Raw genomic sequence first — 25029 nt, forward strand, 5'->3', positions numbered from 1 at the left:
TTACTATTTAAAGGTCATGGCACCCTTGTGAAAAATTAGTTTACTGTAGGTGTATAGGTTTATTTCTGGATTTTCTATTCAGTTCCATTGGTCTATATATCTATCCTCATGTCAGTTCCACCTTACCTTAATTAATGTAATTTTATAATAGGTTTTAAAATTGGAAAGTGAGAGTCCTATAACTGATTTCTTTTTCAAGGTTGTTTTGGCTCTTCTTATTCTTTTGTGTCTCTGTATGAAGTTTAGAGTAAGCTTTTCCATTTCTGTACTCTTTTCCCCAGCCCGTAGACCTACGGGTCTCTTGCCTATCCCTTTCCTGGTGGTGGTGTGTGGGAGGCCGGAAGTGCATTCCAAATGGAAAGAGATTACATTCTTGTAATGATCTAGTGGTAAGCTTGGTCTGAAGATTTCAAGATGGGGCATGGTTAAAAGATATGTTGTTCTACTTTTATGGTATGAAATTCCCCATATAAATTTAACATGATCAGAAATTTTGAGCTTGTCAAATGAAACACAGTAACTACCTTTGAGAGAGTCATTGGAAGTTTGTATTCATATATATTACAGTGGAAGATGCAGCATCATTAGTAATGATTGAACCAGCATTAAATAAATGGCATTAATGAACTGCAGCAGATACATGTTGTTTGAATACTAAGATGTCATAGGAGCCATGGCATTGTGAGTAATATGAGTGTTGTTGCCTTTTTCTTGGGTGAAAGTTAAGAAATCAGCCAGGAAAAGCAGATATAACAATGAAGAACTTAGAGATGGTGCCTGGACACTTTGAAGAAAGTTCATGTGCATGATTGAACAATAAATAAATACTTGAGTGTCTATTTTCTATCTAATGTTCTAAAACTTTATTGAAAAATCATTCTAGTGTCCATTGGCCCATGATTTTGTGATATACTTTAAAATCAAATTATTTATACATAAAGAGGCCTCACAAAAAATTATTTGCCCAGGGCTTCCACGTATCCTAAGGGTAGTCCTGCTCAAATTTACGTTAGTAGATAACCATGCCAGCTGTTGTTGGGGGGTCAGCCTTGATGTCTTTCAGCCTCAATGGCTTAACGTAGGTGAGAATAGGGAATTACTTTTAAGAGTAAAGGACAAAATGAATAAAATCAATTGAGCTTGCATTGTTGTAGTTTAGATGAAAGTACTACTTAGAGTGAGTGTTCATGAGCGAGAGGTCAGTATGAGGAAGTAAAGAATTTCCTTAACTAGATCTATGAATTTGTCTTAGTACAACTGCTCAGAGGGGTTTTAAATATTTAATATTTAACATTTCCGTTTTAAATATTAACTTTAACAAATGATTCACCTTTCAAGAATTAATGTGTCTGGAATTGGTGGGTTCTTGGTCTCACTGACTTCAAGAATGAAGCCGCGGACCCTTGTGGTGAGTGTTACAGCTCTTAAGGTGGTGCGTCTGGAGTTGTTCGTTCCTTCCGATGTTCGGATGTGTTCGGAGTTTCTTCCTTCTGGTGGGTTCGTGGTCTCGCTGGCTCAGGAGTGAAGCTGCAGACCTTTGCGGTGAGTGTTACAGCTCTTAAGGCGGCGTGTCTGGAGTCGTTCGTTCCTCCCGGTGGGCTCGTGGGCTCGCTGGCTTCAGGAGTGAAGCTGCAGACCTTCGTGGTGAGTGTTACAGCTCATAAAAGCAGCATGGACCCGAAGAGTGAGCAGTAGCAAGATTTATTGCAAAGAGCGAAAGAACAAAGCTTCCATAGTGTGGAAGGGGACCCGAGCGGGTTGCCACTGCTGGCTCAGGCAGCCTACTTTTATTCTCTTATCTGGCCCCACCCACGTCCTGCTGATTGGTAGAGCCGAGTGGTCTGTTTTGACAGGGCACTGATTGGTGCGTTTACCGTCCCTAAGCTAGACATAAAAGTCCTCCACGTCCCCATTAGATCAGTTAAATACAGAGTATGGACACAAAGGTTCTCCAAGGCCCCACCAGAGCAGCCAGACACAGAGTGTCGATTGGTGCATCCACAAACCTCGAGCTAGACACGGGGTGCTGATTGGTGTGTTTACAATCCCTGAGCTAGACATAAAGGTTCTCCACATCTCCACCAGACTCAGGAGCCCAGCTGGCTTCACCCAGTGGATCCTGCACCGGGGCTGCAGGTGGAGCTGCCTGCCAGTCCCGCGCCGCGCGCTTGCACTCCTCAGCCCTTGGGTGGTTGATGGGACTGGGCGCTGTGGAGCAGAGGGTGGCGCTCGTCGGGGAGGCTCCGGCTGCACAGGAGCCCATGGAGGGGGTGGGAGGCTCAGGCATGGCGGGCTGCAGGTCCCGAATCCTGCCCCGCGGGAAGGCAGCTAAGGTCCGGTGAGAAATTGAGCGCAGTGCCGGTGGGTTGGCACTGCTGGGGGACCCAGTACACTCTCTGCAGCCACTGGCCTGGGTGCTAAGCCCCTCACTGCCTGGGGCCGGCAGGGCCGGCCGGCTGCTCCCAGTGAGGGGCCCACCAAACCCAAGCCCACCCAGAACTCCAGCTGGCCCGGAAGTGCAGCGCGCAGCCCTGGTTCCCGCTTGTGCCTCTCCCTCCACACCTCCCCCTCCACACCTCCCTGCAAGCTGAGGGAGCCGGCTCCCGCCTTGGCCAGCCCAGAAGGGGGCTCCCACAGTGCAGCGGTGGGCTGAAGGTCTCCTCAAGTGCCGCCAAAGTGGGAGCCCAGGCAGAGGAGGCACCGAGAGCGAGCGAGGGCTGTGAGGACTGCCAGCACGCTGTCACCTCTCATTAAGATTTAACACAGAATCATGGGATTAGATTTTTGGAAGTTTAGCAATTTTGTGCCTTTTTTATAAAAAACAAACTGAAAATGTTCTAGGTTGTGCTTTAATAAGATTGCCCCTTCTGTTTAATTTACTGTGTTTCTAGTGAGAACGAATTTACTATGATCTTACTGTTTTTCTATGGAGAACTAACCTAACATGCTCCTATTAAAAACTAATTCACCATGTTTGTGTGATTGTAGCCAGAGAAAAATATTTGAAGATGAAAATTTATTTACCATTCTTTTTATGTAATTAACCTGTATCTTAATAATTTCCATGTTTTTCTCACTTACCTGAAGAAGATCAGTAGATGAGAGTGAACTAAGTACTGGGGCTTGTGAAAATGGGTATTTATTTTAAAAACCCACAAGATAAGGATATTCTTTACATTTTGAGGACTTGTTTAGAGTGAAAAGGAAAACTCACTTTTTTATTTAAAACAAAAACTTTAAGCTGAATACATGTTGAGCATAACATAATTGTTTACAATCTTTTCTTTTTTGAGGTGGAGTCTCGCACTGTCGCCCAGGCTGGAGTGCAATGGCGTGATCTTGGCTCACTGCAACCTTTGCCTCCCAGGTTCAAGCAAGTCTCCTGCCTCAGCCTCCCAAGTAGCTGGGATTATAGGCTCCCACCACCACGGCTGCCTAATTTTTTGTATTTTTAGTATAGACGGGGTTTCACTATGTTGGGCAGGCTGGTCTGGAATTCATGACCTCGTGGTCCGCCCACCTCAGCCTCTCAGTGCTGGGATTACAGGCGTGAGCCACCGCACCTGGCCTGTTTACATTCTTCTATTGCTGCTTTCATTTCTATCCATAAGTGTAAATGTAGTCTTTCCATAAATGTATTATGGATGTGGTATAATTCTGTGAGGCTTTTCCAGTTTTTCATGCTTATTATTTTTAGTGGCTGTTATAATTTTATATTATGCCTTCTTTCTTCACCTTCCAAGTAGATAAAGTTTGTAACACAAAAGAGGTTATGGGCTTTATCAATAAATGTGTGCTTTAGGGGCATTTTGTCCTGTATGGCTACGAGTTCCCAAGGGGAGATACAACCATGGGACTCGAAGTTTAAGTTCAGTTTCTGGCTTTTTCTCAACAATAAACATTAATAGGCCAGGTACAGTGGCTCATGCTTGTAATCCCAGCACTTTGGGAGGCCGAGGTGGGTAGATCACTTGAGGTCAGGAGTTCGAGGTGAGCCTGGCCAACATGGCGAAACCCTGTCTCTACTAAAAATACAAAAACTATCTGGACATGGTGGCACCCTGTAGTCTCAGCTACTCAGGAGGCTGAGGTGGGAGAATCACTTGAACCCAGGAGGCAAAGGTTGCAGTGAGCCGAGATTGTGCCACTGCACTCCAGTCTGGGTGACCGAGTGAGACCCTGTGTGGAAAAACAAAACAATAACAACAAAAAAAACCCATCAAAAATCCTTGGAGTGTCTTTGTTACGTAATTAGGTGGAGATCTCTGAAGGCTCATCTCTAGAAATACCAAGCACATGTTTAGAAGGCTAGGAATTCAGCCGCCTGAACTCTAGGGAGGTCACTGATGTAATCAATCATTCCTGCATAATGAAACTTAAAATTCTGGATACTAAAGCTCAGTGGCTTTTCCTGGTTAGCAAACACATCAGTGTCTGGAAGCTGATGCATCCTGGCTCCACATCATGGAGTTAGGAGAGGTTATGGAAGCTCTGTGTCTGGGACCTTCCCAGACCTCACCCTGTGTGTATCTTTTATAGTTAAACTAGTTGTAAGTGTAGCACTTTTCCTGAGTTCTATGAGTTGTAGTGAATTATTAAACCTGAGTGGACTGTGGGAGCCCCTCTGTAGCCAGTCAGCTTGGGGGGATGCCTGTTCCTGAGACTGACATCAGAAGTGAGGGCAGCCTTGTGGAGGACTTTACCCTTCATCTGTGGGGTCTGTGCTAACTCAGGTAGTTAATGTCAGAATTGAATTGCAGTACACTCAGTTGGCTTTAGAAAAATTGGAGTTGAAACAGTGTACTGATAGATAACCTTTCCTGACATATTTACCTATGTCATTTAATTCTCACAGCAAGGGTATGAGGTAGTACGATATTCCCTTTCCAGATGTAAGAATATGTTCTTAAAAGTGTCTCATAGCAGAAGAATTTCTGTGTAAGTAACTTAAAACCTATGGGAAAAATAATACCAGCAGGACTTTGGTTGCAGGTCAGGGCCTTTAGAGATAAATAAACATGCATGGTTTTTGTTTTTTTTTTAAAAAAAATTGGGAACTAAAAAGTATTTCACACATTTAAATTAGTAATAATAGGTTAGTAAATACTAAATTCCATTTTCTGTTCCGTTTTCAAATTTTTTTTCTCAGTTTAATGTTTTACTTTGTTGCAGATAATTCTTATGCAAAGCAGAACTTTTTTTTCCCTACACCTGGGTCTCCACCCCTGTGTTGGCTGTTGTCTAAGTTTTACATTGTTGATACCCACTTCCTAAGTTTTGGTTTCCAGAGCCACTAGTAACATTTGTCCCTCATGGTGGAAAAACACATGGGAATATTCCTGTGTGCATCCAGGAGCGTTTTTCAGATTCTTCTGCTAAAGCTTTATTGCCATCTATGATAACTTCTCATCACAGCACATAGAAAGCAGCAGCACTATCTGACTTGGCATTCTCAGCAGCTCCTGCAGAATCTTCCCCTCTGCAGTCCCTGCCAAAACCACACAAGACATGTTTCTCGGAGTTGCGCATGGAGAATACCACCAATGTATTTGCTGCAGCTCTGCCTTCTATTGGGCTTTTTTCCATTCTTCACCTTTTTATTACTATTTCTAGTGATCTCAAAAAATATTTTATGTGAAATTGTGTATTTAAGGAAACTGTTAAAGAAGTCTAACTATTTGTACTAAGATTTAGTATGGGAGGAGGATTTTGTCTAGTTTGGGAGACATTTCCATTTGTTTATTGTCATACGGAATTGTCTGAATTTTAGAGCTGGGACAGCAGCCTAGGGCAGGCCTGACCTCCTGCATGGGCTCCCCCATGCTGCCCTACGTATTTAGTTGTCATGGGAACACAAGGCAGATTCTCTTCCTCATATTTCTCACCTATCTTCTATTGTACTTTTAAATGTCTTTTTTTTTTTTTTTTTTGAGATGGAGTCTTGCTCTGTCACCCAGGCTGGAGTGCAGTGGTGAGGTCTTGGCTCACTGCAGCCTCCGCCTCCTGGGTTCAAGTGATTCTCCTGCCTCAGGCTCCCGAGTAGCTGGGATTAGAAGCGCACGCCACCACACCCGGCTAATTTTTGTATTTTTCATAGAGAAGGGGTTTCACCGTGTTGGCCAGGTTGATCTTGAACTCTTGACCTCAGGTGATCCACCTGCCTCGTCCTCCCAAAGTGCTGGGATTACAGATATGAGCAACTGCACCGGCCTGAAATGTCTAATTTTTTATATTTTTAAAGGTAGCTTTTAGCACACATTGTACACTCTTTTCTTATTATTTCCTTTCTTATCGACGCTGGTGTTTAAATGTTTATGTACCTTTAGTGCAGATACCTCTCTTGGCTACCCTTTCTTTCTGACTTTGGGCTCTACTGTATTAATAAAGTAATTGTGAGCATTTTCCCAGCATGTTCTTAAAACCAGACTAGTCATATTTATGAGCAGATATTTCAGAATATGTACATAATTTATAAAAACAAATCTCCCAGTCGCATCTAGGATTCTGTTTGATTGGAAATTGTTGAGACACACACTCTCTAAGCTCATTATCTAGCTGTTCTAACTTTATTATACTAGTAAATTAATATCATGTTTAGGTGGGTGTCGTATCATCCATGTTAACTCTTAGAAGTTTTGAAGATTGTAGCCTTGTTTTGTTTGTTGATGGTATTTTTTCTCTTTTAAATACCCATTACAAATTCTGGTGTTTGAGAATACAGAGTGCCTTTAATATAAAAAATTTATTTGGAATATAAAAATCTGATAGTATTAAAATTAAGATGCAAAATAGGAAAACAAAGATTCCCTTTATCTGTACTATTTTTGACATCAGGTATCTGAAAACTGGACTTTTGTGTTCGAGGAGAGACTTGAGTCTCTTCTTTAGGTTAAGATTTCTCATTCCCAGTACCTAGCATAGAGGTTGGCATGTGCTAGATACTCACTAAATGTTTGTTGAATCAATGAACTAATGGAGTGGAGGATGTGAAACAGGGTCACTGTGCACTGGTTACCAACTTGTCCAGGTTCAGTGAGACACAACTTACATGAAGCTGCTTTATTACTTACAGACAGGCAGTGACGGCCAGAAGAAGCCTGAGGATTTCTTGTGCGCCAGTCTCAAGGCTGAGGAAAGCTGCCTGGGGTGGATGGAGTCTCATCTGCGTGTGCTTCACTTGCAACACAGTTGCAGGACCTCAGAAAGCGGCGTGACATGGGTTTTCTAGGGGCCACAGAACTGTTGGGCTAAAGTGTGGAAGGACATCCTGTTTCGGGCAGGGATTTAAACAGAACCTGGGCTTTTCCTGCCAGTCCTTCCGTTTCTCAGGATGTTTCATTCCCAGAACGTTCTACAGTTAATTCTTAAGAATACAAGGAGGAGCAAGGAGAACTGGATCCATCCAAGGCCACCTGGATAATTGTCCTTCAGGGGGAAAGAGAAAATGCTTGTAGGACATTCTTACGTATTTAATCTTCTGTGGCAGAGACTCTACTGGGTCATTTTATGTATTTTGTTGGCTTTTTCTTTTTTTATTATTATTATACGTTAAGTTCTAGGGTACATGTGTACAACATGCAGGTTTGTTACATACGTATACATGTGCCATATTGGTGTGCTGCACCCATTAACTCGTCATTTACATTAGGTATTTCTCCTAATGCTATCCCTCCCCACTCCCCCAACCCCACGACAGGCCCCTGTGTGTGATATTCCCCACGCTGTGTCCAAGTGTTCTCATTGTTCCATTCCCACCTAGGAGCGAGAACATGTGGTGTTTGATTTTCTGTCCTTGTGATAGTTTGTTCAGAATGATGGTTTCCAGCTTCATTCATGTCCCTACAAAGGACATGAACTCATCATTTTTTATGGCTGCATGGTATTCCATGGTGTATATGTGCCACATTTTCTTAATCCAGTCTATCACTGTTGGACATTTGGGTTGGTTCCAACTCTTTGCTATTGTGAATAGTGCTGCAGTAAACATCTGTGTGTATGTGTCTTTATAATAGCATGATTTATAATCCTTTGGGTATATACCCAGTAATGGGATGGCTGGGTCAAATGGTATTTCTAGTTCTAGATCCTTGAGGAATCACCACACTGTCTTCCACAATGGTTGAACCAGTTTACACCCCCACCAACAGTGTAAAAGCATTCCTATCTCTCCACATCCTCTCCAGCACCTGTTGTTTCCTGACTTTTTAATGATGGCCATTCTAACTGGTGTGAGATGGTATCTCATTGTGGTTTTGATTTGTATTTCTCTGATGGCCAGTGATGATGAGCATTTTTTCATGTGTCTGTTGCTGCATAAATGTCTTCTTTTGAGAAGTGTCTGTTCATGTCCTCTGCCCACTTTTTGATGGGGTTGTTTTTTTCTTGAAAATTTGTTTGAGTTCATTGTAGATTCTGGATATTAGCCCTTTGTCAGATGGGTAGATTGCAAAAATTTTCTCCCATTCTATAGGTTGCCTGTTCACTCTGATGTTAGTTTCTTTTGCTGTGCAGAAGCTCTTTGGTTTAATTAGATCCCATTTGTCAATTTTGGCTTTTGTTGCCATTGCTTTTGGTGTTTTAGACATGAAGTCCTTGCCCATGCCTATGTCCTGAATGGTATTGCCTAGGTTTTCTTCTAGGGTTTTTATGGTTTTAGGTCTAACATGTAAGTCTTTAATCCATCTTGAATTAATTTTTGTATAAGGTGTTAAGGAAGGGATCCAGTTTCAGCTTTCTACATATGGCTAGCCAGTTTTCCCAGCACCATTTATTAAATAAGGAATCCTTTCCCCATTTCTTGTTTTTGTCAGATTTGTCAAAGATCACATGGTTGTAGATGTGTGGTATTATTTCTGAGGGCTGTGTTCTGTTCCATTGGTCTATATCTCTGTTTTGGTACCAGTACCATGGTGTTTTGGTTACTGTAGCCTTGCAGTATAGTTTGAAGTCAGGTAGCGTGATGCCTCCAGCTTTGTTCTTTCGGCTTAGGATTGACTTGGCGATGCGGGCTCTTTTTTGGTTCTGTATGAACTTTAAAGTAGTTTTTTCCAATTCTGTGAAGAAAGTCATTGGTAGCTTGATGGGGATAGCGTTGAATCTGTAAATTACCTTGGGCATTATGGCCATTTTTACGATATTGATTCTTCCTATCCATGAGCATGGAATGTTCTTCCATTTGTTTGTGTCCTCTTTTATTTCATTGAGCAGTGGTTTGTAGTTCTCCTTGAAGAGGTCCTTCACATCCCTTGTAAGTTGGATTCCTAGGTATTTTATTCTCTTTGAAGTAATTGTGAATGGGAGTTCACTCATGATTTGGCTCTCTGTCTGTTATTGGAGTATAGGAATGCTTGTGATTTTTGCACATTGATTTTGTATCCTGAGACTTTGCTGAAGTTACTTACCAGTTTAAGGAGATTCGGGGTTGAGACGATGGGGTTTTCTAAATATCCAATCATGTCATCTGCAAACAGGGACAGTTTGACTTCCTCTTTTCCTAATTGAACACCCTGTATTTTTTTCTCTTGCCTGATTGCCGTGGCCAGAATTTCCAACACTATGTTAAATAGGAGTGGTGAGAGAGGGCATCCCTGTCTTGTGCCAGTTTTCAAAGGGAATGCTTCTAGTTTTTGCCCATTCATCATGACATTGGCTGTGTGGGTTTGTCATAAACAGCTTTTATTATTTTGCGATACATTCCATCAATACCTAGTTTATTGAGAGTTTTTAGCATGAAGTGCTGTTGAATTTTGTCAAAGGCCTTTTCTGCATCTATTGAGATAATCATGTGGTTTTTGTCTTTGGTTCTGTTTATGTGATGGATTACGTTTATTGATTTTCGTATATTGAAGCAGCCTTGCATCCCGGGGATGAAGCCAGCTTGATCTTGGCGGATACGTTTTTTCATGTGCTGCTAGATTCAGTTTGCCAGTATTTTATTGAGGATTTTTGCATCGATGTTCATCAGGGATATTGGTCTAAAACTCTCTTTTTTTTTGTTGTGTCTCTGCCAGGCTTTGGTATCAGGATGATGCTGGCCTCATACAGTGAGTTAGGGAGGATTCCCTCTTTTTCTGTTGATTGGAATAGTTTCACAAGGAGTGGTACCAGCTCCTCTTTGTACCTCTGGTAGAATTTGGTTGTGAATCTGTCTGGTCCTGGACTTTTTTTGCTTGGTAGGCTATTGTCTCAATTTCAGAACCTGTTATTGGTCTATTCAGGGATTCAACTTCTCCCTGGTTTAGTCTTGGGACGGTGTATGTGTGCAGGAATTTATCCATTTCTTCTAGATTTTCTAGTTTATTTGTGTAGAGGTGTTTATAGTATTCTTTGATGGTAGTTTGTATTTCTGTGGGATCGGTGGTGATATCCCCTTTATCATTTTTTATTGCCTCTATTTGATTCTTCTCTCTTTTCTTCTTTATTAGTCTTTCTAGTGGTCTATCTATTTTCTTGATCTTTTTAAAAAACCACCTCCTGGATTCATTGATTTTTTTTGAAGGGTTTTTTGTGTCTCTATCTCCTTCAGTTCTGCTCTGATCTTAGTTTATTTCTTGCCTTCTACTAGCTTTTGAAGGTGTTGGCTCTTGCTTCTCTAGTTTTGTTAATTGTGATAGGGTGTCAATTTTAGATCTTTCCTCTTGTGGGCATTTAGAGCTATAAATTTCCCTCTACACACTGCTTTAAATGTGTCCCAAAGATTCTGGTATGTTGTGTCTTTGTTCTCACTGGTTTCAAAGAACACCTTTATTTTTGTCTTCATTTCATTATTTACCCAGTAGTCATTCAGGAGCAGGTTGTTCAGTTTCCATGTAGTTGAGCGGTTTTGAGTGAGTTTCTTAATCCTGAAATCTAACTTGATTGCACTGTGGTCTGAGAGACAGTTTGTTATGATTTCTGTTCTTTTACATTTGCTGAGGAGTGCTTTACTTCCAACTATGTGGTGAATTTTGGAATAAGTGCGATGTGGTGCTGAGAAGAATGTATATTCTGTTGATTTGGGGTAGAGGGTTCTGTATATGTCTGTTAGGTCCACTAGGTGCAGAGCTGAGTTCAATTCCTGGATGTCCTTGTTAACTTTCTGTCTCGTTGATCTGTCTAATATTGACAGTGGGGTGTTGAAGTCTCCCATTATTATTGTGTAGGAGTCTTTAAGTCTCTTTGTAGATCTGTAAGGACTTGCTTTATGAATCTGGGTGCCCCTGTATAGGGTGCATATGTATTTAGGATAGTTAGCTCTTCTTGTTGATCCCTTTACCATTATGTCATGACCTTTGTCTCTTTTGATCTTTGTTGGTTTAAAGTCTGTTTTATCAGAGACTAGGATTGGAACCCCTGCTTTTTTTTTGTTTTCCGTTTGCTTGGTAGATCTTCCTCCATTCCTTTGTTTTGAGCCTGTGTGTGTCTCTGCAGGTGAGTTGGGTCTCTTGAATACAGCACACTGATGGGTCTTGACTCTATCCAGTTTGCCAGTCTGTGTCTTTTAATTGGGGCATTTAGCCCATTTACATTTAAATTTAATATTGTTATGTGTGAATTTGATCCCATCATTATGATGTTAGCTGGTTATTTTGCCCATTAGTTGATGCAGTTTCTTCCTAGCATCGATGGTCCTTACAGTTTGGCATGTTTTTGCAGTGGCTGGTACTGGTTGTTCCTTTCCATGTCTAGTGCTTCCTTCAGGAGCTCTTTTAGGGCAGGCCTGGTGGTGACAAACTCTCTCAGCATTTGCTTGTCTGTAAAGGATTTTATTTCTCCGTCACTTATGAAGCTTAGTTTGGCTGGATGTGAAATTCTGGGTTGAAAATTCTTTTCTTTAAGAATGTTGAATATTGGCCCCCACTCTCTTCTGGCTTGTAGAGTTTTTGCCGAGAGATAAGCTGTTAGTCTGATGGTCTTCCCTTTATGGGTAACCTGACCTTTCTCTCTGTCTGCCCTTAACAGTTTTTCCTTCATTTCAACCTTGGTGAATCTGACAATTACGTGTCTTGGGGTTGCTCTTCTCGAGGAGTATCTTTGTGTCGTTTTCTGTATTTTCTGAATTTGAATGTTGGCCTGCCTTGCTAGGTTGGGGAAGTTTTCCTGGATAATGGATAATATCCTGAAGAGTGTTTTCCATCTTGTTCCATTCTCCCTGTAACTTTCAGGTACACCAATCAAGGGTAGATTTGGTGTTTTCACATATTCTCATATTTCTCGGAGGGTTTGTTCATTTCTTTTTACTCTTTTTTCTCTAAACTTCTCTTTTCGCTTCATTTCATTCATTTGATTTTCAGTCACCTTTCTTCCACTTCAATGAATCGGCTACCATAGCTTGTGCATGCGTCATGTAGTTCTCGTGCCATGGTTTTCAGCTCCATCAGTTCACTTAAGGTCTTCTCCACGCTATTTATTCTAGTTAGCCATTCGTCTAATCTTTTTTCAAGGTTTTTAGCTTCCTTATGATGGGTTTGAACATCCTCCTTTAGCTTTGAGAAGTTTGTTATTACCAATATTCTGAAGCCTACTTCTGTCAACTTGTCAAAGTCATTCTCCATCCAGCTTTGTTTGATTGCTAGCAAGGAGCTGCGATCCTTTGGGGAAGAAGAGGCGCTCTGGTTTTTAGAATTTCAGCTTTTCTGCTCTGGTTTCTCCCCATCTTTGTGGTTTTATCTACCTTTGGTCTTTGATGATGGTGACCTACAAATGGGGTTTTAGTGTGGATGTCCTTTTTGTTGATGTTGATGCTATTCCTTTTTCTTTGTTGGTTTTCCTTCTAACAGGACCCTCAGCTACAGGTCTGTTGGAGTTTGTTGGAGGTCCACTCCAGACCCTGTTTGCCTGGGTATCACCAGTGGAGGCTGCAGAACAGCAAATATTGCAGAACAGTAAATATTGCAGAACAGCAAATGTTGCTGCCTGATGCTTCCTCTGGAAGCTTTGTCTCAGAGGGGCACTCGGCTGTATGAGGTGTCAGTCAGCCCCTGCTGGGAGGTGTCTCCCAGTTAGGCTGCTTGGGGGTCAGGGACCCACTTGAGGAGGCAGTGTGTCTGTTCTCAGATCTCAAACTCCATTCTAGGAGAACCACTGCTCTCTTCAAAGCTGTCAGACAGGGATGTTTAATTCTGCAGAAGTTTCTGCTGCCTTTTGTTCAGCTATGCCCTGCCCCCAGAGGTGGAGTCTACAGAGGCAGGCAGGCTTATTGAGCTGCAGTGGGCTCCAGCCAGTTCGAGCTTCCCGGCCAGTTTGTTTACCTACTCAAGCCTCAGCAGTCGCCTGGGTTCAAGCGATTCTTCTGCGTTAGCGTCCCACTTAGCTGGGATTACAGGCATATGCCACCATGCCTGGCTAACTTTTGTATTTTTAGTAGAGATGGGGGTTTCACCACGTTGGCCAGGTTGGTCTTGAACTCTCGACATTAAGTGATCTGCCTGCCTCGGCCTCCCAAAGTGCTGGGGTTACAGGCGTGCGCCACTGTGCCCAGCCTAATTTCTTAAATAAAGGAGCAAATGTAAACTTTAGTACTTTATTATTTTGCGACCATATCTAATATCTTTTCCTAGCTGTTGACCACAGCCCTCATCATAGTATGGTCAAGAATGGCTGGCTTAAATGAAAGTTTAAATTTGAAAGCAGTACTGTAACATTTGAGAAACAACTTTTGTGTGATACACAGTAATCCCCCCTTAATCCACAGTTTGGTTTTCTGAGGCCTGAGTTACTTGCGATCAGCCATAATCTGAAAGTATTAAATGGAAAATTCTAGGAGTGATTAATTTTAGAGCACACACACACCATTCTCAACTGCATGATGAAATCTCTCGCCACCCCATTCTGTCTCATCTGGGACATGAATCCCCTGTTTTGTCCCACCTATCCATACTGTAGATGCTCCTGCCTGTTAGTTTCTTCGTAGCCGCTCTGTTATCAGATTGACTATCCCAACATCTCAGTGCCGTGTTCACATCACTCTTACTTTACTTAATAGTGACCCCAAAGTGCAAGAATAGTAATGCTGGCATGTTGTTATAATTGTTCTATTATTATGTTGTTAATCTCTTTACTGTGTCTGATTTATAAATTAAGCTTTATCATGGCATGTATTCATGGGAAAAACTATGGTGAATATAGCATTTGGTACTATCCATGTTTTCAGACATCCACTGGGGCTCTTGAAACGTATCCTCTCAGAATTGATTATTATTTTGAGGTCTCATGTTTTAAAAGCAGTGTGAAGAAGGTAGGTGTGTTCAGAAAGGAAACTGAGTTGGGTTTTGAAGACAGAGTGGGATTTACCACATTTAAAGTAGAAAATGTGGTAAAGAGCTGGGATGAAACAGGTGTGTTTAATTGTCATGCAGGCTGGTGTATCGGACCGTAGGGTGGGGAAGATGTTACCTAGAACTTAACTTTTTGAACACAAGTTGAACAAAATGATGTCTTAATTTTGAAAGCATAACTTTTAAAGTACAGTTGGCCCTCCATATCCACGGGATATGTGGATTCAATCAACCATGGATCTAAAATATTTGGAAAGACAAATTTTACAAAGTTCCAAAAACCAAAACTTGATTTTGCCACACTGAGTACTACACTGAATGAAGTGATATGTAGGCATTGTGTTAGGTATTATAACTAGTCTAGAGATGAATTAAAGTATACAGGAGGATATACAGAATGTTATATTCAAATACTACATCATTTTAGATCAGGAACTTGAGCATCCTTGGATTTTCTTGTCATCAGAGTGAGCAGGTCCTAGAAGCAATCCCCCATGCTTACTGAGGGATGACTGTATATTATAATTTTGAAAGAACAAGATGTTCAGAATCCTTTAAACATTTTACTGTGTTAGAGGATAATTTGGGCCGGGCGCAGTGGCTCACGCCTGTAATCCCAGCACTTTGGGAGGCTGAGACAGGCGGATCACGACATCAAGAGATCGAGACCATCCTGGCCAACTTGGTGAAACCCCGTCTCTACTGAAAATACAAAAATTATCCGGGCGTGATGGTGCGTGCCTGTAATCCCAGCTACTCAGGAGGCTGAGGCAGGAGAATCACTTGAACCCGGGAGGCGGAGGTTGCAGTGAGCCAAGATCGCGCTACCGCACTCCAGCTTGGTGACAGAGCCGGACTCTGTCTCAACAAAAAAAAAAAAAAAAAAAAAAGAAAGAAAATAATTTTACCGTGTACTTCTTGTTTTCATCTGGAGTCTAGGCTATAAAATATAAACATTACAGTTAAAGGCTTTATATGTCTATTTGTCTTAGCCTAGACATTGGATATGTATTGCTATAGGATGGGAGATCTGATTTATTTTAGCCACTAGCAGTAAATGTGGTGAAAAATTAAGACTGAAAACTACAATGTTGAGGGGTGAAAGGAAGGGCTAAACTTTTTTCATTGTGGTGGATTCTGCCAGCGTAGACTGCTAAATGTTTGTGGTTTGGATCTTGTTCACTCTGAACGCTTTAGGTATTGTGTAGGTTTTCCCCAGAGTATGAGGTGGTTGTGAACTGCTTTTGCTAATAGTGAGAATGAACTATCATGATGTTATATAACAAGGATGGCATTTTGGGAGACCCAAAATTTAAAGTAGGGGAAAAGGAGGATGGCAAAAACTAAGTTAGTAAAGTAACTTGAAAAGTTATTCTTTCTGCCGGGCGTGGTGGCTCATGCCTGTAATCCCAACGCTTTGAGAGGCCGATTCGACGAGGTTGAGAGATCGAGACCATCCTGGCCAAAGTGGTGAAACCCCATCTCTACTAAAAATACAAAAATTAGCTGGGCGTGGTGGCATGCACTTGTAGTCCCAGCTACTTGGGTGACTGAGGCAGGAGAATTGCTTGAACCCGGGAGGCAAAGGTTGCAGTGAGCCGAGATCACGCCACTGCACTCCAGTCTGGTGACAGAGTGGGACTCTGTCTCAAAAAAAAAAAAACAAAAAAAGTTATTCTTTCAAAATAGGATACAATTTTGTTCAACTTAATTTTGTTAAGTTTTTGTTCAAAAAGTTAAGTTCTAAATAACATCAAACATGGTGGGAGTCAAAATAATTAAAATAGTATTTTTTTCTGAAAGTGTATAGACTGCCTGCATACTTATATATATGCCAGATTGTATTTTACTTGCCTTCTCATTTGCATCTTACCCTTGTGGCTGAATTAGCAGGACCTGTGTGGGAGTGACATAACTTTACCACCTCTTACCTGCTCCAGCTGCATCGCGTGAGAGTGCTGAACTGTGGCCTAGATTTTTCTCTAGGGCTTTCCACGGAAGTGAGTCAACACATTATTTCTGGCTTTACTTGCTGTCCCTCCCTAATATGCAAGCTTAGGGTGCTTTGGAATTTTCCAGGTACAGTGTTGGAGAAGTTGTAACACAGGAGGAGGCCAGAGCGTAGGTTCAGTGTGGTAGGGAGAGGGTTGGAGCAATTATTCAAGGGAAGCATTGAACGTGACCAAAATGGCATGAGGATAAAAATGTTACCTGAATTAAATATGTACCAAACACTGAAAATCCCTTATTATATTTTAGTGTCTTTTATCATTGTATTTTAAAATTGATTTAAATCTATGCTGAGTTTTTTTTTTTTTTTTTAGTGTGGATTTCAACACTTTTTTTGTGCTTTTGCCAAGAACACAGTGTTCTGTTAAGTCATTCAGTGACGAAGATTGCTGGCTTGCTGCCAGCCCGGGTCAAGTTCATTCACATAAGTTTCAGTGTGGATTCTGACTGAGGAATGTTCATCTTGTCTTTGCATGTTAGGTGGGTCTGGGAAATCAGTTGTTTTAAAAAGGCTTATTGATACTTTTGTTTTTTTCAGGGTTATGGGGTTTTTTTTGTTTTTAAGGCTTCATATACAGACAATGCTTTGATACTAGTATCACATTCTTGTCTATTTACTGATTTTCCATGCCTGATTTGGTGAAATAACAGCTCTCCTAACCATACCAGATTAGAACCTACCGTATAAAGTATTGACTCTGCTGTATCATTTTAAGGTATTATTTTATATCTTTAAAGAAAATATATTCACAAAGTGCTTTTCTCAATCATATATGTGAATTAAAAAGTTGGGAAAGGTGACTTAGAAGCTACAAAAATATAGTGTTTGATAAGGTGTATATACCTATGAAGATATATTCATTTTTATGTATTTTATTAATTCCTTCACTCATAGTTCTTCCTCAGTTTCTTTTATTTCGTTTGCCATCTTTTTTTTTCTCAGCCACAGAAGTGCATTGACTTTTTTGCATTAAAAATGCAACCAGTATACAAAAAGCTAAGGATTGGAGCTTATGGATCACTCATTTTGGCACTTAGCAGTTTTGCCTGAAATTACGCATATTTAAATAATTTTTTTAAAAAATTTGATTTCTGAGTGAACAAACATATTCTGCCTTACAACTAGCTTACAAGACATTCAGATGATAATGTTTTTTTCCATTCATTGTAGTATTTAACCAAGGTAATAAATTTATGTTGATACTGATGACTTTTAAATTTTTTATTTTTTTTTAGAAACAGGGTCTCGCTCTGTTGCCCAGGCTGAAGTACAGTGGTGCAATCATAGCACACTGCAGTCCTGAATTCCTGGGCTCAGGTGATCCTCCTGCCTCAGCCTCTTTAGTAGCTGGGACTGTAGGCGCGTACCACCATGCCTGGCTAATTTTGAAATTTTTTGTAGAGATGGTGGTCTTGCTATATTGCCCAGGCTGGTCTCAAACTCCTGGACTCAAATGATCCTCCTGCCTCAGCCTCCCAGACTGTTGGGATTACAGGCATGAGCTACCACACCAAGCCCTAATGAAGGTTTTTTGTTTTTGTTTTCTTGAGCTGGAGTTTCACTTTTGTCACCCAGGCTGGAGTGCAGTGAAGTGATCTCGGCTCACTGCAACCTCTGCTTCCCCAGTTCAAGTGATTCTCCTGCCTCAGCCTCTTGAGTAGCTGGGATTACAGGCACCCGCTACCATGCCTAAATAATTTTTGTATTTTAAGTAAAGACCACATTGGCCAGCTGGTCACTAAACTCCTGGCCACAGGTGGTCCACCCACCTTGGCCTCCCAGAGTGCTGGGATTACAGGCGTGAGCCACCGTGCCTGGCCGATGAAGGCTTTTTGTAAAAAAAAAAAAAAAAAATACTGCCTTAATGTCTGTTGGAATGTGTGATTTTTTTTTTTTTTTTTTGCTCATGTCTGGTAATTAGCATTTTTGTGATCATTCATTATGTCCTTATTCATTAATGCCTTTCTAGAATCTGATAGAATGCCTAGCCTACAGTTGCTCACAAGGTACTCAATACCTGAACAGTGAATGGGTAACAACCACATCTCAGATTCGCAGTAATGAAGCATTTATGTCTGGAAACCTGTTTGATATCACACATATATGAAAAATAAGTGAAGCAAATAAATCACAAGTATATGTTTTTACAGACATAGAATAAGTATTTAAAACCAAACATATCAGAAAGCTATATTTATAACCATTCCTTTGGGACGTTTTTCTGCATGGGTTACATTGGCTGGGCTACTTAAAATCAGAGTCCAGTGAAGTTCGAATGGAAGTTACATATTTTCCCATTAAATCGTCCTTTGACAAAAATATTTATTCATTGTTCTTCCAAGGACCTCTAAACACTATTAAATATTTTTTAAATGTAGATTGAATGTGCATAGATTTCTCAGAAAACCTTTTCCTGTTAAATTCTGGAAGGAGTTTACTGCTTCCTCCCACTTCCCCTCTGGTGGCTCTTTTGCAGTTGTTAGTTAAGAGCTGGGCTTGGGTATCACATCACAATAGTGCCAAGAGCCTTGGCATAGCTCTTGGTAATCATTTTCTTATTTACCTCTCTCCCCAAATAGGCTGCAGGTTCCTTGAGGGCCAGGATCATCATGAATGAGTGAGTGAATGAATGAATGTAGCAGACACAACACATGTGGACAAGTAGTGGCAGGGACTAAAACTGGTGGCAAAGACTTGTATGCTCATGAGCTAATGATCAAACTACCTATATCTATGATAACAGCATAATAGATACAACTGTTTAAACATTAAGTCCTCTGGAAAATAGAATTGGTGATATTATACTTTTTGGTTTATACTTACTCCCTTAAATTTCTCTACTTTTATCAAACAGTTTTACTCCTGAAATGAAGGTGATGGGATAAAGTTAAGGGATCAGAGTCGCTGTCTTGGGAGCATAATTTCTCATTCAGTGAAGGCTCCCTCAGAGCATTCATCAATATCGACGCATTCCTATGGGAGCTGAGAATATTTAACCAAATATGTCTCCTGATATAATCAAAATTTTCAACCATGAGAAGAATTAAGTGGAGAAAGATTCTGCACTTAATTAGGAAAAATAGTTAAAGAAAGGAGTGTCTAATGATCACGTGGCTTGGTCATTTGAAAACTTATTACCAGGATTATATATGATAGTTAAATTTTAAGTAGACTGCTCATTAACAAAGCTGAAGTGTCCCATGGGTTGACCATGTGGCTATGATTGTATAACTTATATTTCCAGAAGAAATGTTAGTGGAAAACATGATTGCACAGACAGTACATTTGCAGTGGGTGGTAGCAGGGGATAGGGGGTGGTTTGCAACTGTTACCTAAAGTAAGACCAGTATGAACATAAAGTCCTAGAAAAATTTGGATACTGAACTTTGGTTTTTAAAATGCATACAGTAAATGAAGCTGCTGTTTTGTGAGCACCTACCTACTATGTGGGGTGCTGCAGAATCTATTTTACACATATTTTCTCACTCAGTTTCCTCAATGACCCTGTTGAAATGGGGTTTATTTTGCATATGGGATAACTTGGCTGTGTCTCAAGTAAATTAAAAAGTTGCCTAGCATTACTTGCCAAGAAGGGGCAGAATGAGAACAACCAAGGGAATGTTAGAATTAGGTCATAAGAGAAGTATCCCCTTGTGTTCTGCCAGTCAGTTTAAGCTGAGTGCTTGTGTAACATATTTTCTTAAATAGGTAGGAAATTAGGGGAAAGAGTGTGAATTTATCGGCTAGGCTTATAAGAGAACAGTTAAGCTTTCTGTGCTAGCCTGCTTCTTGTTCATCTTTTACTAAGAGTCTGGCATCCAAATTTCTGGACCTTGGCACACTTTGGTATTTGGTATGAAGAAAGGAAAATCATTCCACCTGATTCCCATGTCCCGACACCCACGCCATAACTACCTGTCAGAACTCGCTGTGCTTATCTGTCCTGCGTGGGAGATGGCAGCACTCTGCCCTGCTCAGTGTATGTCTCGTGGTTACTTGAGACATCCACCAGGCTTAGCTCTAGGATATCTGCCCGAAGAAAAGATGGGGTGGAGGGGCTTAGATGGCCAAGAGAAGAAAGAAATTCACTCAAATCAAACTTCTTTATTTATCTTATTTTTCGTCCATCGTTTTACTCTGGTTATGGGTTACATTCTTTCTGTGGTATGATGGAGCAAGATAGCATTTATTTTCCTCACCATATAATTTTTGGTTCTTTTGTTTCAATTGAATTGAACTTCTAAGAAGGCAAGCACAATGAGCGTAGTACTCATTTCCATAAATATGTGCTTTTGTTTTGTTTTTCACTTTTTTTTTTTTCTGGATATATACTAGGCTTTTATTTTCTTTACTAATGTATATAGTTTTTTTTATTTTTATTTTATTTTATTTTATTTTTTATTATACTTTAGGTTTTAGGGTACATGTGCACAATGTGCAGGTTTGTTACATATGTATCCATGTGCCATGTTGATTTCCTGCACCCATTAACTCGTCATTTAGCATTAGGTATATCTCCTAATGCTGTCCCTCCCCCCTCCCCCCACCCCACAACAGTCCCCGGAATGTGATATTCCCCTTCCTGTGTCCATGAGTTCTCATTGTTCAATTCCCACCTATGAGTGAGAACATGCGGTGTTTGGTTTTTTGTCCTTGCGATAGTTTACTGAGAATGATGTTTTCCAGTTTCATCCATGTCCCTACAAAGGACACGAACTCATCATTTTTTATGGCTGCATAGTATTCCATGGTGTATATGTGCCACATTTTCTTAATCCAGTCTATCGTTGTTGGACATTTGGGTTGGTTCCAACTCTTTGCTATTGTGAATAGTGCCGCAATAAACATACGTGTGCATGTGTCTTTATAGCAGCGTGATTTATAGTCCTTTGGGTATATACCCAGTAATGGGATGGCTGGGTCAAATGGTATTTCTAGTTCTAGATCCCTGAGGAATCGCCACACTGACTTCCACAGTGGTTGAACTAGTTTACAGTCCCACCAACAGTGTAAAAGTGTTCCTATTTCTCCACATCCTCTCCAGCACCTGTTGTTTCCTGCTTTTTTAATGATGGCCATTCTAACTGGTGTGAGATGGTATCTCATTGTGGTTTTGATTTGCATTTCTCTGATGGCCAGTGATGATGAGCATTTCTTCATGTGTTTTTTGGCTGCATACATGTCTTCTTTTGAGAAGTGTCTGTTCATGTCCTTTGCCCACTTTTTGAAAGGGATGGAGGAAGATCTATCAAGCAAATGGAAAACAAAAAAAGGCAGGGGTTGCAATCCTAGTCTCTGATAAAATAGACTTTAAACCAACAAAGATCAAAAGAGACAAAGAAGGCCATTACATAATGGTAAAGGGATCAATTCAACAAGAAGAGCTAACGATCCTAAATATATATGCACCCAACACAGGAGCACCCAGATTCATAAAGCAAGTCCTGAGTGACCTACAAAGGGACTTAAACTCCCACACAATAATAATGGGAGATTTTAACACCCCACTGTCAACATTAGACAGATCAACGAGACAGAAAGTTAACAAGGATATCCAGGAATTGAACTCAGCTCTAAACAAAGTGGACCTAATAGACATCTACAGAACTCTCCACTCCAAATCAACAGAATATACATTTTTTTCAGCACCACACCACACCTATTCCAAAATTGACCACATAGTTGGAAGTAAAGCTCTCCTCAGCAAATGTAAAAGAACAGAAATTATAACAAACTGTCTCTCAGACCACAGTGCAATCAAACTAGAACTCAGGATTAAAAAACTCACTCAAAACCGCTCAACTACATGGAAACTGAACAACCTGCTCCTGAACGACTATTGGGTACATAATGAAATGAAGGCAGAAATAAAGATGTTCTTTGAAACCAACGAGAACAAAGACACAACATACCAGAATCTCTGGGACACATTCAAAGCAGTGTGTAGAGGGAAATTTATAGCACTAAATGCCCACAAGAGAAAGCAGGAAAGATCCAAAATTGACACCCTAACATCACAATTAAAAGAACTTGAAAAGCAAGAGCAAACACATTCAAAAGCTAGCAGAAGGCTAGAAATAACTAAAATCAGAGCAGAACTGAAGGAAATAGAGACACAAAAAACCCTTCAAAAAATTAATGAATCCGGGAGCTGGTTTTTTGAGATCAACAAAATTGATAGACCGCTAGCAAGACTAATAAAGAAGAAAAGAGAGAAGAATCAAATAGATGCAATAATAAATGAAAAAGGGGATATCACCACCGATCCCACAGAAATACAATCTACCATCAGAGAATACTACAAACACCTCTATGCAAATAAACTAGAAAATCTAGAAGAAATGGATAAATTCCTCGACAAATACACCCTCCCAAGACTAAATCAGGAAGAAGTCGAATCTCTGAATAGACCAATAACAGGTTCTGAAATTGTGACAATAATCAATAGCTTACCAACCAAAAAGAGTCCAGGACCTGATGGATTCACAGCTGAATTCTACCAGAGGTACAAGGAGGAACTGGTACCATTCCTTCTGAAACTATTCCAATCGATAGAAAAAGAGGGAATCCTCCCTAACACATTTTATGAAGCCAGCATCGTCCTCATACCAAAGCCAGGCAGAGACACAACCAAAAAAGAGAATTTTAGACCAATATCCTTGATGAACATTGATGCAAAAATCCTCAATAAAATACTGGCAAACCGAATCCAGCAGCACATCAAAAAGCTTATCCACCATGATCAAGTGGGCTTCATCCCTGGGATGCAAGGCTGGTTCAACATACGCAAATCAATAAATGTAATCCAGCATATAAACAGAACCAAAGACAAAAACCACATGATTATCTCAATAGATGCAGAAAAGGCCTTTGACAAAATTCAACAACCCTTCATGCTAAAAACTCTCAATAAATTAGGTATTGATGGGACGTATCTCAAAATAATAAGAGCTATCTACGACAAACCCACAGCCAATATCATACTGAATGGGCAAAAACTGGAAGCATTCCCTCTGAAAACTGGCACAAGACAGGGATGCCCTCTCTCACCGCTCCTATTCAACATAGTGCTGGAAGTTCTGGCCAGAGCAATCAGGCAGGAGAAGGAAATAAAGGGTATTCAATTAGGAAAAGAGGAAGTCAAACTGTCCCTGTTTGCAGATGACATGATTGTATATCTAGAAAATCCCATTGTCTCAGCTCAAAATCTCCTTAAGCTGATATGCAACTTCAGCAAAGTCTCAGGATACAAAATCAATGTGCAAAAATCACAAGCATTCTTGTACACCAATCACAGACAAACAGAGAGCCAAATCATGAGTGAACTCCCATTCACAATTGCTTCAAAGAGAATAAAATACCTAGGAATCCAACTTACAAGGGATGTGAAGGACCTCTTCAAGGAGAATTACAAACCACTGCTCAATGAAATAAAACAGGATACAAACAAATGGAAGAACATTCCATGCTCATGGGTTGGAAGAATCAATATCGTGAAAATGGCCATACTGCCCAAAGTAATTTATAGATTCAATGCCATCCGCATCAAGCTACCAATGACTTTCTTCACAGAATTGGAAAAAACTACTTTAAAGTTCATATGGAACCAAAAAAGAGCCCGCATTGCCAAGTCAATCCTAAGCTAAAAGAACAAAGCTGGAGGCATCACGCTACCTGACTTCAAACTATACTACAAGGCTACAGTAACCAAAACAGCATGGTACTGGTACCACAACAGAGACATAGATCAATGGAACAGAACAGAGCCCTCAGAAATGATGCCGCATATCTACAACTATCTGATCTTTGACAAACCTGACAAAAACAAGAAATGGGGAAAGGATTCCCTATTGAATAAATGGTGCTGGGAAAACTGGCTAGCCATATGTAGAAAGCTGAAACTGGATCCCTTTCTTACACCTTATACAAAAATTAATTCAAGATGGATTGAAGACTTAAATGTTAGACCTAAAACCATTAAAATCCTACAAGAAAACCTAGGCAATACCATTCAGGACATAGGTGTGGGCAAGGACTTCATGTCTAAAACACCAAAAGCAATGGCAACAAAAGCCAAAATTGACAAATGGGATCTAATTAAACTAAAGAGCTTCTTCACAGCAAAAGAAACTACCATCAGAGTGAACAGGCAACCTACAGAATGGGAGAAAATTTTTGCAACCTACTCATCTGACAAAGGGCTAATATCCAGAATCTACAATGTTTTTCACGTTAAAGAAAGAAATTTGAAGTGTGGAATTTGGAGTTCTGAAACAAAATTAGGGAAGGAAATGGAGAGGAAATGAGAAAGGAAAGGAGATCTCATACATGTTGATCATCTAGTGTTTAAGGCCACATGAAGGTCAGTAAATGATACTGGAGAGCATTAAATAAGAAGTACTCACCTGTGATTTCAGCAGGCTTGCATGTAGTCACGCATATATGTGTGGTTTACATTCACTCTGGCAGTCTTTCCTCTCCAACCTGGTGAGAATTAGCATCCTTGTTTTCCAGACCTGTTAACCAGTAAATGACTGTTCGGCAGACTATTTTATTTTTCATTCTTGTTTGCGTGTTTGTTTGTTTTAGGTCTCACTCTGTTGCCCACAGTGGAGTGCAGTGGCTGTTCACAGGTGTGATCATGGCTCACTGCAGCCTTGAACTCCTGGGCTCAAGGAATCCTCTAACCTCAGCCTCCTGAGTAGCTGGGACTACAGACATGGCATACCACAGTAGCTAATTTTTATAAAAATTTTTATAGAG

General features: G+C 40.5%; 1 protein-coding gene across 9 annotated transcripts in view; it reads left to right on the forward strand.

Moving 5' to 3' along the window:
• The window catches only part of SPIDR (scaffold protein involved in DNA repair), a 508026-nt gene that overhangs the window by 79450 nt on the left and 403547 nt on the right, over window positions 1-25029 (forward strand). Inside the window, exon 1 of one of the 9 annotated variants that reach the window (XM_030795016.1) lies at window positions 16727-16745. The exons of the other annotated variants lie outside the window; for them this stretch is intronic. The gene's annotated coding sequence lies outside the window, so the exon portion shown is untranslated. Of the gene's footprint in view, window positions 1-16726; window positions 16746-25029 lie in introns of those variants that run through there. 9 annotated transcript variants of the gene reach the window in all.

This window comes from Nomascus leucogenys, chromosome 16 (assembly GCF_006542625.1).
Source record: "Nomascus leucogenys isolate Asia chromosome 16, Asia_NLE_v1, whole genome shotgun sequence".
NCBI classification, from domain to species: Eukaryota; Metazoa; Chordata; class Mammalia; order Primates; family Hylobatidae; genus Nomascus; species Nomascus leucogenys.